Here is a 6,025-nt window from a genome sequence, read left to right on the forward strand (position 1 = left end):
TACAACCGTTACCTGTTTAGGCGTTCGGGCCATCAACGGCGTTAATTTCCCCCATTAAGTGACACATGTCACAATCTGGTGATTTTGAAATTTATTTTTTTAAATAAAATTTTAAAAATATTATGATATTTATTAAAAAAAATACAAACTTTTCTTGTATTACAAAACATCCCAAAATCCAAAATTCTAACCTTAATATGCCGCAGCAGCCGCCCTTTTCGACTATGACTATTGCCATCGACGCAGGGGCGGATGCACTAAGCCTCCTAGAGGTCAAGTGCATCCCCATTATTTAAGAAAAAAATGAAATTTAGTATAATATCTTAAAGAAAAATAGAAGAAATTTTTTTTCACCCCATTATTTATAAATTTCTGGATCCGCCACTGCATCGACGTAGTCTCTACCATCCTCCTACTCATACTCCGTCGTATTTTCTGTCAGTTGGTCATCGAAATCGCGTGGAATCACGATTTTAATCCTAGGGTTCAGGCAGTTTAAAACATTGATTCGCCGTCAATTTGTCACGATTTCATGGGAATTTTGGTCATCAGGGGAGGGGAGGTCGAGTGAAGGCTCTTCGAAGGTAAAAAACAACTGCCAAAGTGGGTTTGGGGATTGAAATAAAAGTTTTCAAAGTTTTGAGTTTATTTCAAAATTTATGTTTTTGTATATTTTAAAATATATAATTCTAATTTTAAATATTTTTTTTAAAATTATCAGGTTGTAATACGTGTTATTTAACGGGAAATTAATATCGTTACCGTCCAGACACCTAAATGGGTAACATTTATACTATTAGGCACCTGGATGAGATGAAAATTAGTTTAGGCACCTATTTGAAAAGTAGGTATAGTTTGAACACTTATTTTATATTAAACCAAATTAAAATAAAATCAAAATATATAAATCAAGGAAAAGCCCATCCAAAATAAGTCGGTTAGTTCAAAGTTTTTTTTTTTTGGCTCATTACGTCAGACGAAAAAAATTAGCCCTATAACATATTAGAAAAACTTATTTATGGATCTATAGCATTTGCTATCGTCTTTATAGAACTCGTTATGTTTGCGTGACGAGTTCTAATAAAAATATATTTTAATAGATCCAATCATTGGGTCTAAAATGTTATTATTTTTCTTAGAACTTTTCACCTTAACAGTGACGAGTTTCATTAAAATAATATTATTTATTTATATTTTTTCGTTATTTAAAATAATAATAATGAAACTCGTCATGCACTCATGTCAAGGTAACGAGTAGTGGTGTTCAAAATCGAGTACTCAATTCTCTGGGTAGTATATTTGTCTACCTATGACCCGTTAAGTTAAGTCTGGTGTACCCGAAAATCGGGTACTCGCATTTTCGAATCACGAGTACCTGGTTTATATATATTTTTATTTTTTTAATTTAAATTTTAAAAAAATACTTAGGAAATACATAAAAATTTAAAAGTTCATAATATACTATCCATACATAAAAATTAGTGATTTGAAGTTAGTTTTAAAGATAAATATTTGGATATATATATATATATATTAAAGTTTATTTTCAAAAGAAAACATTAAAAATATTAAAAACGATCATGAATTTTTCTTTCAAATCACATATTGAAGAAATAATAAAAACATTTTTAAAAATTCAAAACTTAAAAATACATAATACAAATCTAAGAAAAAATTAGGGATTTAAATTTAATTTTAAGATAAAAATATTAAGAACATAAAATAAAATAATAATTTAAACTATATATATTAATACACTAGGTCGGGTCGGATTGGGTATCCAGTTATAAAAAAATTCGACCTAGACCCAGGCCAACTACCTAGGAAAAATAGGAGTCGGGTACCTAGATCGAACAAGTATTTTTTTTTAGAGAATTATCCCGTTTTTTAAGGTTTGGGTCGACGGATCGACGAGCTGAGTCAACTGAATTGGATATTTTTTAACACCCGTAGTAACGAGTTTTGTTTGGTTTAAATAACTAGTTATTTATATCTATTGCCCAACTGCATGATTTTGAATTGATGGAACTAGTTAAGTGGGTGTATCGAATTCCAATGATCATATTGATAAATTTTCAGCATAAATAGTAGTGGGGTGAGTTGATAAAGTTTATACGAGAATCAAATCATGTATTTGTGGAAAAAAATTACAAAAAATTATCGAACGGTCTATTTGGGTCTGACTACTCTGACGATTTGGATTCAAGATCGTCTTTAAATGAGGAATGGGTGAAAAAGACAATAAAATCGATACTTGATGAACATACGGAGAGAATGAAAACTTGAAGAACATAATAAGGAGATGAAAATCGAGAAGAATAAGAAGATAATGATGATGATGAAGTATGAAGACTTGCCAATTCGACGTAGCAAACGACTTATAAATAGTAATGAAAAATAGAAAAATAATAATGTATAAATTGAGGAGGAGGAGACGACGAAAAGTTGATTTTTATTTTGAAAAATGTTTTAAATATATGCATGAATGTTTGTTTAGTTAAAAGTTATTTATAAATAGTTTGCAATTATATATGAAAAGTTAAAAATAAAGATAGTTAATGATGTTCATAAATCATTCAAAAAAAAGTTATAGATAACAAATTAAAGAAATACATAAAGGGAGTAAAGAAGGTACAATAAACAACATGGGATCAGAATTATGAAGGTTTTAAAGGTCAGGTCGATATTTAGGAAGATGTGGGCAATGCTTCTTGTTGTGTTATTCACCTCGCAGTGCTCACAAAGCTTTGGTGGGTCTTGCTCTCGTTGAAGATCATCCATATTAGTATGATTTCAATTAGATTCTTTAACTTCCTTCGTAATTATGGATTTGACAACAATTCTTCAGAAATTATTGGTGGCTAATAAGAATCGTTTAGGAGATATTTAAACTTACAACTGTATATGTTGCGCATAGTATACAGGCTATAACAATCATCAGCATAAGAGTATAGGTCAACATTAACACGTATACATGCAGCAATAGTGTGAGCACATGAGTATCTAAAACCTTGAAATCGACCGCAATCACATTGTTGAACATATATTTTTGATGTAACAAAAAGAAATGCAAAATGATTTTTGACTTAATTGAATTTGTTCAAATATTTCAAAAAAAATCAAAGTCCAATAAACTTGAAAATATGTTTCAAAGTTTTTAAAACTCAAAAATATGTGTTATTAATTATTTTACTTTTATCAAATATTTTGTAATCGATTAAAATGTTTTTAAAGTATTTAAAAATATTTTTAAAGCTTTTAAAACATGAAAACACTATTATATCAATATTCGCAATGTTCACGGCACTGTTCATGAACGGGTATTGTTCATGAATAGTGAGTATCGATTCTACTGTTCATATTATCGATACTGGGCTGTTAAAAAGTCAAATTTGAGCTTGTAACGACTATATTTTGAAGGAGTATCGCTACCACTGAGTGTAGGGACCTAAAATTACTCGAAAACTCACCTCCAAATGGCTCCAAACATCTTTCAACGGTTATAAACAGCTTCAAACTCATTTCTTCTTATAGATACACTTCAAGGACACTTCAAGAAGTGAGATATTAACATCCAAACCTAAATATCAAGAGAAAAGAGCTTCAAATCTTTATTATTTTATTTTCTCTTGTATTTTTTTAGAGAGTTCCATTATAAATCTTTAGTGTTCATCTTTTGAGAGCTTAATTGTGCAAACATATTTGCCTTGTGAGATTTTTTCCTTGTTTTCTAATTTTGTATTTCTCGAAGGGAGAGTGTAACTCAAAATTTTGGGGTATAAACTTTGATGGAAATGATTTACCAGATTTTGGGGTCTAAATCTTGGTGAATTATGTAAGGTTACTCTTTGTCCTCAAAAGAAAGACAAATTAGTGAATTTGTGGAAATTCTTAGTGTGGATAGCTAAGGTAGTGGATGCAGACTTCATTGAGGAAGTCGAACCACTATAAATCGTTGAGTTAATTTTTTATCTTTCGGTACTTCCACCACATTATCTTGTTTACCAATTCAAAACTTCTTGGCGATTTTTTATTGATCGGTTCGAGCTCAACACACACATCTTCTATTGAGATTACTAATGTATGTGGCAAAATTCCCACCTTCATGTGATTGAACAAGTGTTTGAACAACATAATCAGAATCAAGTTTGGCGAAATTATCAACAAACATTGATGTTGTATGTGTTTGATTTTTGCTCATTGCCTTCTTTAAATCTAGAGCCCAATTTTTGTCACCGTTAATCATGGCCTCTATTTGTGCACCTTTGTCTGTCAAAACTTTACTAATATAAAGTAAGCCTCCCTAACAATACTTGCTATAGGAAAATGTCGAGTCTCTTTAAGAAATGAGTTGATACATTCGGTAAGATTGGTTGTCATATGGTCGCAACGTCGACCCTGATCATTATATGCATGTGACCATCTTTCCTGAGATATTTAATCTGCAAAGTAATAAACATTTTCTCCGTATATCCTCAAATTTTCTAGCCTCAGACGAAAGGTTTATTGTAATAAAACATATCCTAAAAAATTTTATTTAAGAATAATAAATGAATAACATAAATGAAACAAAAAACGTAGAAGTTACTCATGTTGATAATCTTTTTTTTATCATTTTGTTCTTAAACATCGTCATAGTGTTGGAGGCAATATGACATACAATAAGTCGGATATGCATGGGGAGGTGACCGCCTACTTTCCGGTATAGAAATCGTTACTAACAACCCAGGTGAACGGTCTGATATCATGCAAAACTCCATCTTGAGTGACAACATGGGAACACAAATTTGAGAGAAAAAATTCCCAATTTCCTCTGACTCATTTTTAAAAATGGCGAAGGCAATAGAGAAAATGTTTCTGTCACCATCTTCTGCAACGACAAGCATCAAGACATGTTTGTATACCCCATATAGAAAATCCCATCCACTTGAACCATTTGTTTGTAAAAGCAAACCCCTTCAGTTGATGACTTGAAAATACAAAACAAGTCACCAAAAACTCTATTTCTTGGGATAACTTATCTAGTAATCGTAGTCACAAGATGAGTATAAGATCGTACAATGGTTTCAGGGATGAAAAATTCAATTGTATATAACAAATATGGTGGCTCATTACATGACTGACCCCAATTATCTTACAACATTGTCATTGCTTTCATTTTCGTCATCCACGACTTGTAGTAAGATGAAATGTAACCAAATGTATTCCAGATAGAAGCCACAGTCACTGAAATTAGGATCATTGGATTTTTTTACCATAAGCTTCACATATGAGCATATGACATCAAATACTAAATATTTGGGTTCTTGTGTCAACGAGCTCAACGTACATGTGTGTTGGCCATTGAATCTTGTCACTTTTTACAACATTTTCCATTGTAAGTACGAAACTCATATCATCCACTTGTAGTCGATATTATGGTTTATACACCAAACAAAATTTGTCTTTTGATTATACTCCACTAGATAGATTTCAATATAGACTTTGATACAATACTCTTCACTGCTAGTTGTACATACTTTTTAGTTTCAAACTGGGACCGAACAACCAACTCCATTGATTCGACTTCATATATACCCCAGTGCGTAGCAGAAATATCTGATATGTTTGGAATAACAAGATTCCTCAAAGTATTGTAATTAATTTCATAAATTGCAACTAGATGATGACAGTAAGACGTTTAAGGTTGAGTCATTTGGGTGTGTTGGTATATAGGCCCAACCCATTGGAACATTTTGTAATCCATAACCCTGTGAGATTGATGCCTCCCAAAAGTCACCATCTATATTGACTCAAATTCAATGATATATCAAACCACTTAATGGTATTTTTTACCATTGCTTTAATAAAAAACGTCATTTTCATATAAACCACACAATGACAAAAAAAATTAGTGCACATTCCCTTTAATTCAGTGATACATCAGACAATTGAATGATGTTTTTAACCATATTTAATAATTCATCATATTCCATCGTAATTCACCATAACTTTTCAGTGCTATATACAGTCATGGCTATATCGG

The sequence above is a fragment of the Hibiscus syriacus genome, unplaced genomic scaffold (genome assembly GCF_006381635.1).
Source record: "Hibiscus syriacus cultivar Baekdansim isolate YM2019G1 unplaced genomic scaffold, ASM638163v2 tig00110163_pilon, whole genome shotgun sequence".
In the NCBI taxonomy this organism is placed as follows: Eukaryota; Viridiplantae; Streptophyta; class Magnoliopsida; order Malvales; family Malvaceae; genus Hibiscus; species Hibiscus syriacus.